At 40.4% G+C, this 14,201-nt stretch overlaps 1 protein-coding gene across 7 annotated transcripts in view; it reads right to left on the bottom strand.

Moving 5' to 3' along the window:
• The window catches only part of SIPA1L1 (signal induced proliferation associated 1 like 1), a 431,752-nt gene that overhangs the window by 285,387 nt on the left and 132,164 nt on the right, over nt 1-14,201 (bottom strand). For all 7 annotated transcript variants that reach the window (XM_090033264.1, XM_090033262.1, XM_090033261.1 and 4 more), the window contains one exon: nt 11,346-11,408. The gene's annotated coding sequence lies outside the window, so the exon portion shown is untranslated. The remainder of the gene's footprint in view (nt 1-11,345; nt 11,409-14,201) is intronic.

Here is a 14,201-nt window from a genome sequence, read left to right as displayed (position 1 = left end):
AGCCAAGTCAAGCAAGAGCACTGATGACACAGCAAATATATATAGTCCTTTTGCTATATATTTAAATACCACAAGTCTAGCAGCCCCCTCTTTTAGCCTGTGAATCTTGAGGTGGACATCTTTAGGTGCTGTGCTTTTACAGGTTCTCCCCAACCTCTGCCCAACTCCTACCCCAGCTTCTTGGAACAACCCCAAAAAGAGCACTGAGGAAAACAGGGCTAATCATCAGTAGATCTAAGGGAGCAAAAGAATCTAGAGAAGCCCAGGCAGCTACCCTGCCATCTTCACCTATGAAATATGAACAAGAGTGAAGAATGAACAAGAGTAGAGCATAAGACTCTTAAATCCTATAATGCACAGATTCTTAAATTCACCCATGACTCTTTCTAGCTGTGCATTTCAAAGAACTTTTAAAACATCTTTATAAGGTAGGAACTTTATTATACAACTACAGTGAGATGGAAAGAAGCTAAGTGACTTGCCTGAAGTAATAGTCAGCAATGGAATTTAATGCTCCTGGCTCTCGGTCCTCTGCTTTAGCCTTTATGCAATATTCTTCCCTATATAGAGAATCCTTAAAAAAACACCCTCTTAAACAGTGAAAAAATATAGTTATAAGTATCACTCAATGAAATTTACTCCCAATTGAGCATCCTACAAGCACATGTCCTTAGCTACAGGCCTGAAAATACCAGTGACAAATTACCTCCTGAAATGTAAAAGTATCGGATTCCAAGTAGGGAATAGTAAAAAAGCTGGTAATCTTACGCAAAATATTAGCAAGAGATATATACCATCTGCACAACCACCATGCTTTCCTGTTTGGGTTGCGATGACTATCATATAGAGGCTGAAATTCTTGACCTTCTAAAATCAATTGTAGTTTTTCCACTGACCTCAAGGAGGTTAGGATTTTATCTATAAATCTGAGGTGGAAATACAATTTCTGTGTAAGGTTTTTATTAGCAGGGGAAAAATTTCATGGAATTTAATTTTACCTATTTTACTTCATATATTGGTTTTCAAACTGTGTGGTATTACCATTTCTTCCAAAAAGCAAATGCATTTCTTTTTTAAAGGCAAATCAATGTTAGTTGCTCAACACTTGTAAGCATTTTTATAACAGAGAAAGTATTCATGTCTTAAAGGAAAAAAAATATTGAAAAATCTTTTAAATTCAAACTTCAAAAAGGCAATTAACAGTGGATAAAAAAAATCTTTAAATTATCAGTATTCTCAGTAGAAAACCTTAGAGTGCTCAGATTAACCTCACTTCACTTACGTTTCACTTCAAAATAAAAGTTAAGTGAACACTGCCTTTTCCACATTACCTTCCTTTCAAGTACTGGATGTATTGTAATCTTGCCGCACTTATAAATATACTTAAGGATTTGCATATATATTGCAGTTAAGAAAGCCTTACTAGATTGCCCACATATCCATTAATGATTTTTTTTTCATTTAAATAATAAATATGCTTTCCTTTTAAAAAATGAATTTAATACAGCATAGGCTAAGGTATAAATGTAGTAGAATCTATTAAAATAATTTAAATAAAACAATATATTCAGTCAATGAACCTCTACTAAAAACTCTGCAATTAAAGGCTGATTTTCTTCTGTATAAAAATGACGAGAAAACATTTAACTTTTGAGGTCAGAAGTTCAAAATACACACATTATTTAATGTACTAGCCAATTGCCAGTCAAGAATGACAGGGGGAGGGGCCGGCGGGGACAGAGCACCACCTCTGCCTTCCTTCTTCACTGCTGCAGCTGGCCCTGGGAAACGGCATGATGGTGGCTACAGCCTCTTGCTGGCTACTGCCACCCACAGCTTCCTGGGCTTCCCTGCCTGCCTGGAAGGGCCGCTCTGGCCCCCAGTTTCCCACAATGCTCCGGGCAGGTGGGCACAGCCCCTCCTCTGCGGCAAAGCGGGTGCTAGCCCTGGGCTCTGCACCCTCTGCCACAACAGAGCCCAGCACTGCTACACCCACCCCCATCCCTGTGCCCAGCCAGATGTGGCACCTTCTGTTGTTTCAGCTGCTGCAGACCCTAGCAAGGGCACAGTAGAGGTAAGTGAACATGGAGCAGCTCCCCTGGGCTTGCAGCTCAGCACCTCAGTGCACTCTGCCCACCCTCAGACCAAGGCTCAGAGAGGAACCAACTGCTTGCCCAGGTTGTCATGATGCCCGACCCTGCTGAGTCACTGAGTCCCCACCGCACCTTGAGGAGCTGGAAGAGACCTGCAGGCCAGACCTGATCAGCCCCAGGTGGGCCAATCCGAGCACTGCCATACCAATTAACTGTTTAACCATTGTAATTACAACAGGATAAAGAAATAATTTTATAATTGGTATTTCCATTCCAAGTTGGAACCTAACCTCCAACTCCAGCAGACACTATCATGTGTACTCCTTGATCAGGATTATCCACTGAGCCCACGTAGATGGTATCAAACTCTTGCTTTATTCTCTTTATCTGAGCTCAACAATTACAAAATTTTACAATTCTGCACCCATAATGGAGGCTTATTCTCCAGCTAATGGAAAAACCACCACCTGTTCAGTAACTACCAACCCCTTGCATCTGGGTGCTTCAGTTAAACGGCCTTTCTTAGTCCCTTTGTACGTGTACAGAGACGCAAATATTAATTTTAAGTGCTATCCATGTCTCTAAACTAAAATACTACAGCATATGAGACCAGGAAAGCAGAAGTCATTGATTGTTAGGTGTGAGGGGTTTGGATTTGGGGGGAGGGGAAGGCGGTAAGGGGAGGATAAAGTGTGTGATGAGGTATGTCACATGGAAAAGTAGTTTTGTTAATTTCTTGTGTGGAGGAGGGAAATGGAGCAGAGTAAGGAGTAATATGTGCAACAGAAAGCACCAACACTAGGCCCAAGACAGTGCAGGAAAGGGTGGATAAAAATCAATGATTTTTTAAGATGCTTTTTTTAAAACAATAAACCTATATAAAGATAGCTTTAATTTAAGATATGTTAAAGCTTAAATCTATCATCATGGAATAGGGATTACAACTTCTAATTATATACAATTTGAGACAATGTAATCATGTAACCTTTTTAGAAAATAGGTTTTATAAATAGGTCATAACAGGCCATGGACTATATTAGGGGCTGAATCATATGGGGTTTCCAGAGGCTCCTCTATAGATTAGTAAAGATTAAAGAAAACCACTCTACCCAATGGGACTTGGTGCTTAATCTAGAAGATCCCATTGCCCATCTGTGTGATGCTTAGTTTCAGTTACCAAAATGTGGATGCGTCTCCAGAGATACATTCTTGTTAACAGCAGTATATAGAGATGAGAGATAACAGACTTGATTACCTACCCATCAGCCCACAGGATATCAAACAACAAGGATGCGTTTTTTGTAGAAAACAACGATTAAATCAAGGCTTCCTGATCAACGATTTAAATTGAGATTTAAATTAAAATTTAAATCTATCCGAGTTAAATAAAACCCACCCTGGTGCAGGGAAAGAACAACATCCTATGAAGTGTAGATTAGTCTCAATTTCAACACCTGGAAACTGGAGAAAAAAATTGTCATGGGTGCAGGTAGCAAAAAAAAGGCCCTATTTGGGAATATTTTCAAGAAATTCCTGTATCCCTGGGAAAAAGAGGAATTAGAGCCAAATATAAACAGTGAAACAAAGAGATGCTAGGCGTGTGTAGCCTGATTGAAATAACTTTATGATAAATGCTTCTCAGAAGACAATGAACTTGAAGATGGTGATGTATACATGTGTAAGCCATCTGGATCAATTGGTTAATAAACATGCTATTTTTGAACCATTCTTATGGATTGCCTACCATATATTGAAATGATAGCAAGTGATAAATCTCTGACAATAATAGTTATTTTGGGTGAATTACTTATGTATTTCAAAATGTCTATGTTCAAAATCTAATGGATGTGCATAAAAATGTAATTTTTTTCAAGCTGTTTTATATCTATAAAGAAAAGAGTTTAAGATAGAACGAGATAACCTTTATGATTTTTTGAATATTTTCCCTATAGAACTGGGTTTAAAAAAAATTGAACTCCAGTTAAAAAAAAATGCTTTGCAAAGGGTCTTTCATTTGCAATTCCCCTGCACTTCCCTCTCTAAGTAATGCACTGAGTAATACTCAATTTATGTGACTTTTTAACCTAACCCTTTTGTTTCAAGGTCAGGCTGTAAGAAGCTATGAACATCCATTATTGGCAATGTCTGCAACTTCAGAATCGTCTACTGGTAATATTAGCAGTACTGCAACTAAATATACCTCAGGCAGTGAGTTAACTGTATTCAAAGAGAGACATTCATTATTAAGTAAAACTACGGAAGAGTTCATAATCGGGTCCAGCAAGATGACATAGAAGAAAAGATTGCTCAGTTCATTTATGCAACACATTCTCCCTTTCATCTTCCCCCAAGATGTATGATGGAATTCAGCAGCTGACTGCTTTGAGCTATTTATTAATAAATTGGCCTATCCTGATGACCATCTGTGAAGAAAATTGTGACAAAATTGATGAAAGTATCACACCTGTGGCAGTGAACACTGGACTAAAAAGAAATGTAGAAGATATGCTGACTACACTAAAACCTATTTCCATAGCCTTGGACAAACTACAGAAGACTGCTGCTGTATTGTGGATGCTGCTGAAATTTGGAAAGAAATTCAAGAAACATTCAAGAACCAAATACTCAACAGCAAAGTTAAATTACAAGCAGTAAAGAGGATGGATTAAACATTTATTTCATCTCATTTTCTTGCCAGTATTCTTAACACAAAATGCCAGGGTAGACACCAAACTGCAGAAGAGGAAAATACCACTGACCTGGACATCTATGAATCACTCAAATGTGTCAACCATAACAAAATTTAAGGGCTAGAGATGAACCATTCAAGAAACACGTGTTTGCTGAGGATGTTTTTAAAAATGTCACACCACTGAAATGACGGAAGGCAATAGAAAAGCAAAGCACCTGGGACCTGACTCAGTTGAAGTGCTAAACCAGCTATTGCCAGCAGTAGCCTCTTCTGTAGGTGCAGACATGGTAGCATGTGGACTGGTTCATTCAAAGTTGAGATAAGAACTGGGAGTTGAAAAATTCATCCAGTCTATGAATAAAAACGAGGATGAGATTTATGAGTTGTAAAAACCCAAAAGAGGGTAAACGTTTTCAAAACAGCCTAGGTTAAAAAAAAGGCATAAGACACTCAAAGAAATAACAAAATACTTTCTATTACAATAGTAAATGAAAAGGATGTTAAACTGCTAGGCTAGAGACAGACATTACACATACACCCGTTTAAGTTATCAGAAACTGGATTAAACCTGTAACAGAACAGAAGCTCAGTGCACATAAACCAGTTTCAAAATGGCTGAAACTGGTCTAAGATAAATGTGGTTGAATGTAGTAACAAACATAGCCAGAGGCCACTGGCTGATTTTTCATAAGCCAAATCAGCTGATAACGATCCAGTTGCCAATATGCAGCCCAGCAGCTTGGAGAACAGCATCTGGTCAGTGAATCTGTTGTGGGGGAAGGGGCAAGGGGGGGCGCAAATCAAGGCCCTGTGGTGAGGGAAGGAGTGGGGCTGACACTGGAGCCTAGCCGGGGTGGAGCAGGGCACGGGACGGAGCCATGCCTTGTCTGGAGGGGGCAGGCACAGGAAGAAATGGAGACAACTCCTGTGCACCCCGAGAGAGCATTGGGGCACGTCCCCCTAGATCTGTGTGCGGGGCAAGAGCAGGCTGGAGCCGGGGGCAGGGCCAGTGCCAGGCTTGTGCTGGCGGGGGGGCCAAGCCATGCCCAGGATGGGCAGTGGATTCAAGGGTGGGGATATGGCAAATTTTGGGGTGGCTATAGCTCCCCCCCATAGTCTGTCCTCCCAGGGCCACCACTGCCCACCCTTAGTGCAGCCCAATTCAAGCCCACCCCCAGGGAAAGCTCAGTACAGCCCTGGCTCCAGCCCACAGCAGCAACCCACTCATGCCCCATGCTCAGATCTGGGGGCACATGCCCCCATGCCCTCCTGGGCTGCGCGTAGCAGCAGAAGCCACCTCCACTCCCTGCACCCCCCAGAAGAGCCACTCGTGGCTCTGCTCAATGTCCCAACCTGGATGGGCAGCACCTACCTGAGCCCCAGCTCCAGGCCTACTCTGTCCCTCATTGAGGGGGCCTCAATCTGTCCCTCCTCACACCTCTTCCCTCCCCTCTCCCATTCCCCCACAACAGACTCATCAGCCAAAGGGTGGGGGGTTGGACTCTACGATCTTTTGAGGTCTCTTTCAGCCCTTAATTTCTATGATTCTGTGACAGGTGAGGCTACAATATGAAAGACAAGCACAACTTCTTCCAATGCTAACTATATAGCAGAGTTAGGAAAACAGTAGGGAGGGCTGCACAGCACGAGCTAAGGGGATAGATACTAACAAATGTATTTTCTGAACTTTTTCTGTCATGCAAGAGATCTATACTCCCAATACTTTAAACAGATGCACAGTTTTTCCAAAGATGAACATCCTTCATAGCTTCAGCTCCCAGAATTGCAATAAATTTTCATGTTTTGTCCCACTTAAAGGCATACGTTCTTACTGAACAAAATCCCAGACAACCACATTGCCTAGGAAATCATCCAGATGCACATTTGCCATTAATAAAAACACTCTTCTCCTGGGTTTAAATTACTACACTTTTTTTAAAACATCTCCATGTTTGGGAGATAGGGGAGGGTAAAAGAAAACTAAATTTTAAAGCTTAAAATGTTCTTCTTGTATTTAATAAAACAGTTAGCACCTCCAAATCTTTCAGCTCACAAGGCAGATCTTAACACATTTTATTACAAAGCTTGGAAAGTATTCAGTACTTACATAAAAAGCTCACTGTTATTTCACAGACCCTTCTTTTTCTCAATGGCACTATAAACAGGACAAAATTAATAATGGTATTCTATTGTAATTATAATTCCAGCCACAATTCCCCGCTTCGCGTCAGCTTCAAGGAATAAAATCTAATGAAGTTCCTTTCTATTTCCCCTGTTTATTATGAAGCAACTATTCATTCTGCATTGATAAACAGTATAGGTTTTTAATACAGCATAGAAATTAGACACCAATTCATTTCACCTGCAAGTGGGACAGGAAACAATACCACAACCACAAGACTTTCCTCTCTGTGGACTGAAACCTTGTCATGGTAGAGAGGCTTGTGTGTCCCAATGAGACTCATTCAGAGTCTCACACTCGCAGCAGGGTCACCCATGGTGAACAAGCCTATGGGGAGGCTCCAGACAAACCACAGTCCAGCCCCACATCCTCAACAGTGGATCAGAGAAAAGATGTCATGATCACAACTGTTGTGAAGACAGAAGAAGGCTGCAGCAAGATGGAGGTCTTCTGTCATCTAGTGTTCTCCCTTGCTATAGGGCCAAGATCTCTACCATGTCAAGGTAAGATGGCTGCTGTTTCAACACATCAGCTTCCTCACATTAGTCACATGCAGGCTTCTACCACAAGAAACAACATGCTCTCCCATACCAAACTCCAAAATGCCTGAAGCAATGGTAGTGACAGACACAAGACGAATGAATCCAGCAGTCTCCAGTCACAAATCTGCATGCAGGTGGCAGTAGCCTGATGGTCATCTGGCCCCTGAGTTGAGACAGGGGTGCAATTCAGCAGCTGCTACCAAAGCTGAGATCTCCCCATCAAAAGTCAGCTCATCAGTCAATATACAGAGCTTCCTACGGGCACTAACAAACATCTTATGACCCTCTGTCTTAAGCTCAGCAACAACTAGTACACCACCATCATCAGTGCATATGCCCCAACACTAAAATGCTGACAATGCTGTCAAAAAGCAGTTCTATTTCAACCTTGATGACATTCTGACTAATACTCACACAGAAGACAAGTTAATTCTCCTTAGTAACTTCAATGCCAGAGTCGCATATGACCTGGAACTCTGGAGTGGTACCACTGAGAAGGAAAGAGTATGGAAAGCCAACTCCAATGGTATCCTTCTCCTGAGCAAATGTACAGTCTTGTCATCATAAACACCATCTTCAGACAGAGTGACAAGTACAAGACGACCTGAAGACACCCTTGCTCTAAGTGCTGGCACCTCCTTGACTATGGTATTGTTAGAGCCTGGAATCAGATGTTTGTCTATCACATGAGCCTTGCAAGGAGCCAAAGACTGCTGGATAGATCACTGGGTTGTCAGATCCATTCTGAAAATCCAGCTTGCTCTGAAACACTGAAAGCAGGCAAAAGCAAATCTGAAGGACCTTCAACTCTTCAAGACCCAAAGGTCTGTAAGGACCTCCTTACATATCAGCTCCTCAAAGCCACTCTGTGGCACAGGCAGTTATATACAACAGTCTTTCAGTTCAAGAGTTTTATTACCACAAATGAACATAAATATATGAGCACATATAACAGCACAGTAAAGCTACACCTATATCACAAAACTGAAATCCAGTGCGTCACATTTGCCCGTCTGCTCAGGAGTGGTTTGAAACAGCAAAGATGTATCTGTAATGGCTGAACTGCACTAACAAAGCAGTACTGGGAAAAGTAAGGATTCACACAGGAGCTATGAACTCTATAGTGTGCTAAATCCCAACTGCAGTTAAATAGACACCTGTCCACTGCCACTACATTAAACAGAGCGACTCTCAAGAAGGAGCATCTCACATATCTGCAGAAACACTCAAAAAAATCAAAGTAAAAGACAGAAACACATTTTTCCCCCAAAACATTCTTTTACTGCAAAATGATTCTTCAAGTGAAGTACAGAAGTAAAGCTTCCATCTGATAAAAAAAATTCAGTAATCTATAAATTAAGTGCCGCTAAATTTTTCTGCCAGTGTATTTGCTATCATACCCAGTAACATTATTTCCAGCTTTGTCAAAATCATTCAGAATGCTAGAAGAGTCCCTTCATTTTAAGCACAAAATGAAAATTTGTTTCCTTCCCATCAGTTGCTCAAACCAAGAACCAAACTTCTACAATCCCTGCTTTACTGTTCTAAAATGCTGTCTTTCACACTAGAAGATAAGAGCACCTCAAAAGACAGATTAGCAGTTCCAGAGGTGATCCTAGGTAGAGGTCACCATCTTTGATTGAGACTGGGGAGAAAGAGAGAAGATACTAGAGTGTATAGGGCTGACTGGAAACTACAGTGGTTTACAGAGAGGAGAGAAGGAATTATTTGGAAGGGTAAGAGAAGTTAAGCATGGCAATTTAAATGAGATGGGTACAGCTTTAGAAACATAACAGACTACATTTTTCAGCTGAGCTAGTAGGTTTGGGGAAATCTCTTTCCAAGGCCTGGTCATATAAAAGGGCCTGCAAATCATTTGACATAAGAAGAGATGCAGTTCAGAACATCCTACATCCACAGTCCAAACAGTCCAATGGGCAGCTTCTTATCAAGGTAGATAAGCAGTCACACTATTGATGTTCAACAGATTTCAAGAATCTATGTTTCAAATTTTCATATCATTACAGACAGAGGTAATATCTACACACCCTTTCAGTACAGTATTTCCAAATCAATTCCAGAGCTGTAGTTCTGGCTGAAAGGCAACATTCAAAGTTTTAATGCAAGACAAAATATATCCAAACTGTCCAAATATTTAATCTGGCTTTTAGATGCCTATAACGTTGGCTGCAAAACTCAAAAATTTGTTTTTATCTCCACATAGCTTTTCAGAAAGTCAAAAAGACTTCTTGGGTCTGTCTGCTGGCCTTCTTTGCTAAGGAAAGAACTGCTTCTGTACAGAAAGCAACACAGTAAAAGTAGGCAGGTGTTCTACATCAGGGCTGTCCAACTGGTGGTCTGTAAGGGTTTAATTTGAAACCCCCACGCTCTAACCCAACTACCATTCCCACCATCACTCCAGCTGCAGCAGCAGGTGGGGTCTTTGGGCTCCTCCTCCCTCTTCTGGTTTCCACTTCCTGCCCCCCCCCACCCCGAGAGTGATGCAGCATAGCCCATGGCTTGAGGCACCTCTGTGGTCATGCATGGGAGCCAAGGGTGAAGCCAGGGCACCTGACTCAGTGTAGAGATGGATAGGAGGGGCAACCCGGGGAGAAGGGTAGGGGCACACAGCCCCTAGAAATTCCTCTGGTGTGGCCCACAGCCACCTAGAAATTCAACAGCCCTGCTCTAGATCATGAGATTGACCACAGCTAGGGAGGAACCAGCTGCAGCCAGCTTTGTACATCATCCCCTTGTCAGAATCCACTCCACTCCTGTGAATCCCGCTGGAAATATCAGCTAATCCCATGCTGGTTCCTTTCATGCAGAAGAATGTATAGGCTTCCTACCTTCCAGTCTTATTCAGCCCTGTGAAACTACCTCCTAGTCTTGAAGCTCCAGTGTTGGAGACACGGGGGAGAAGCATCACTGTGACAGTATGCACACATTCAGCTGAGTCATGAATGAGAACATGCATCCATGTCAGAGAAGGATGAGGGAAGGAGACATATGTAGGTGAACATGAGGATCTGCCCAGAAAACACGTAGTACAACTTCAAGAATGTTAGGTGCATGATAATGTCTGGGGTAGCGATGGAGTAATAATTGTGAGACGGCAGTGAGAGACAAGATTAAGTGAAAAGGGCATAATGCAGAATGAGAAAATCAAGGGCATAATGCAGGATGTTGAAAAATGAAAGAAATCTCACCAAGGAGCCAAGAGAATCAGTGAAAAAAATATATCTATAGTGAAAGACTCAAGTAACTTTGTCAAAGCAAAGGTTAAATTTGAGTACCATCTATCGCTGGGAAAATATATTTGGTAGAGGGTTCTTCAGTCTAGTCAACAGCTGTTTAACAAGTTTCAATGCCTGCAAACTGAAGCTAGACAAATTCAGACCGGAAATAAGATGCCACCTTTAACCGTAAGTAGTTAACAGTTGGAACAACTGAACAAGGATTGTAGTGGATTTTCCATTCCTGGACGTTGTTAAGTTGAACCTGAACATTTTTGTATCAGAGCTACTGGACTTGATGGAGGAATTCATTATAATCTAATCTAAAGGCCTATGTATTATTACTACTACCATCCCATCCCCAATAGCTGTTGCATAGTGTTTTTCAGCAATAAATTACAAAGCATTTTCTAAAAGTTTAGCATTCTCCTATTTTCTGGATGAAGAAATTGAGGCACGGGGTGAAGTGACTTCCAAAAAGTCATACAGCTGACCACTCACAGTGCCAGGGATAGCACTAAAATCTCGCAGTCCAGCGCTCTATCTACTAGATAACACTGTAGTTTCCTCTACCCTTAAATTATGAAAATGTGAACTTACTTTACCAGTCGGGGATTCTACTGTTTCTCATGAAGTCAAACGCAAACACCCATAAGAATTAACCTGCAAAAAAAGTAAGAGTTTTAATTTAATTGCACTGAATCTGTTGCTGTTAAATCTTCACAGTTTTGTAGTTATAGCAGGCTGAATCTTGGCTTATTTTCAGATTTCTTGATTTTCGGATTACTTTGCCAGCCAACCTCCTAAAATGTAATGTATTTGAAATGTAATATACAAATATTAACTACAAATATATCACATTCTTCCTAATCAACAACATGCAGAATAAATAACTGCCTTAAGAGACAGACTATACACTATGCACGTATGTTTAGAAGTACAACTAAACTAAATATATGTATTTACTTATTTTGATGCATCTATCTATCAATTTCTTGCTCAATTTATGAAAAGTGAATACAAACATTATTCATGTAAAACAGATTTAAAAGATCTTTTCCATGCCTAGAAAAAGACAGGGGCTGAAGAACTTAGTCTATTAACTGACAATATGCCCCTGCCACTGTACCAATGGAACACATACAATCAGAGATGTAATTACAGCATACATCAGCTTTAATGCAAAAAAAGAAATGTGTTATCCACATGGATTCCATTCTTGGTGCATATAAACAAGGTCTTGGGTGGGGGGAGGGGCAGCAGTGTCTTTCGGGGCCTAGCTTGCCTACCCAAAGGTATAAAAAGTAAAGCGGACTCAGCTCTCTCTCTGTTCCTTAGCAATACAGAATCCAGATGGTATAGGACTTCCAAGTACTGAGGAAAGGTCACAGAATCTATCCTGGCAAAACATACTGAAGACACTGTTATTATAAGGTACGTGACCGTTATTGATTTCAGCGATTGCCACATGGATTTCACTTTGAGTGACCTTGAAAGCCATGATCTTTTAATCAGGTAGTGAGTGATAGTAAACAAGGACTACAGAAAAAGTCTATTTTAAAGGAGGTCTCAGATCCCAAATCCTCAAACAAGTATTGCTGCTGGATAAAAAAGAAAGGGTGGGCTAATTCTCATGCAGCCTTTTTGTAACTTACTGAAATAAAGATGTTTCTTAGAGGTGCTGTTTGAACAAAGTTGAAATAGGCAAATCCAGTATAGTATAGCATAATACTACAGAATTCATATAACTGATCACCTATTTAGACTATCAGTGACCATGTTTGGAAGGCATTTCTTGCTCTGGTAAGTAACCAAAAGTCAATTTGCACCCCTCACCATGTAAAATATGCTCAGCATTACTGAGTAATTGGTAATCCATTCATTATTATCAGAATATTATTTATCTGGGTTGATCCAGTAGGACATCCTACAAAGCCAGAAGGTGTAAAATCACTGCTTCAGAGATATGTAAAATCAAAACAATGATTCCATTCCATAAGCCAATCATTTATATTTTTACAGAGAAATTAAATAATAGCTTTCTTCTCAAACTAGAAACATACACTTCCAACTAGGCCTCCCTCCTATTGTAAGGACTACTGCTCTTTGAAGCAGGTGCAGCCCCTTCAAACAACCCAGATGGCCACCCACATCACCAGTGATGATTGAATCTAAAGGGCTTTAACCCACAAACAAGTTATATTTGGAAGTTTTAGTTTTATTCTTCCGTCATTAACAAAAGGATCTGCTGCATCTGACAAGATGATGAGCTAATTATAGAGGTGTTGAAGGTTTGGCACCTAAATAGCTTTAGGTGTCTAATTAGAAGCACAGGGTATGTGAAACATAAGCAAAAAGAAGCTTTATTGTGGCACACTTACTCTAGAAAAATCACTTGGTAATGCATGTATGATTCACTTCAAAAGTTTAGCTCCCAATCATAATAGTTCATGTATTAATTTCAATAAAAGAGTCCCAATAAGGCTTTACCTATGGGAATATAGCTCATAAATAACCAAAAACAGAAAAAGGAAAACAAATTTGACCTGAAGTTCAATTTCAAGTAATCACATAACTTTTGTACCCTAGTAGTGTAAACCTGAAAACTAATTTAAGCTGCATGCACTAGAAGCATATCCTAATACCAACAAATAATACATAAATCATTTACAAAAAAGCTAAACCATGGGATTGCAATACAACTGGGAGACAGCACTCTCCTTGCCAATGACAAGTAAAATTGATGGCCAGAAAATAATTTTTTCCTCTGCATCTAAGACAGCTCTGACTCACTGTGAGCACTCCAACCATATATCCTTTCCATCCATGGTTATGACGAATGCTTCAGTCACAGAGTTGATGAGAGAGATTAGGTGAGCGTTTTCAGTGACTTCCTCAGTTATCTGGACCTTCATATGACTTACCCCAAAAAAGAAAACCATAGCAATATCTATCATAGATAACTGTATCTAAAGGTACATGCATGCATGCACGCACACAAAACTCTCATAAAGGCTCTCCATTTCCTTAATGATAATATATCTTTGTTAGCAACACACAAAATGAAAAGCTTTAAAATGAGGTATTTTCATCTACTGGTAACCTTGCTTAAACACATACTAAAGATTCCCTCTTCATTAGAGTAGTTAAATGGTTTTTTTAATCCTGTAAGTGATAAGGCTAACCGGACAAAGCTTGCATTCCTAGCATAAGCATTTAAAAAAATGCCTGTCTTTTCAATATCTGAGCTTACTTTCCATAACTACACTCCAAATATCTCATCTGCCTCTTCCCTTTACAACACAAATTTAACTTGACCAGCATACTGAAGTATCAGCCATCGTTTTGCAGAACCCTCGAGAAAAGTGCATTTTACAAGGCATTTTGAATGTAGCCAGACTTGGCATTAGACAAATTTCTCATAAACACCAAGCAATAAAAAAGCCTTTATCCACC

The sequence above is a fragment of the Crocodylus siamensis genome, chromosome 2 (assembly GCF_052110815.1).
Source record: "Crocodylus siamensis isolate JL-2025a chromosome 2, ASM5211081v1, whole genome shotgun sequence".
Classification (NCBI taxonomy): domain Eukaryota; kingdom Metazoa; phylum Chordata; order Crocodylia; family Crocodylidae; genus Crocodylus; species Crocodylus siamensis.
This window is presented reverse-complemented; position numbering and strand designations above follow the sequence as displayed.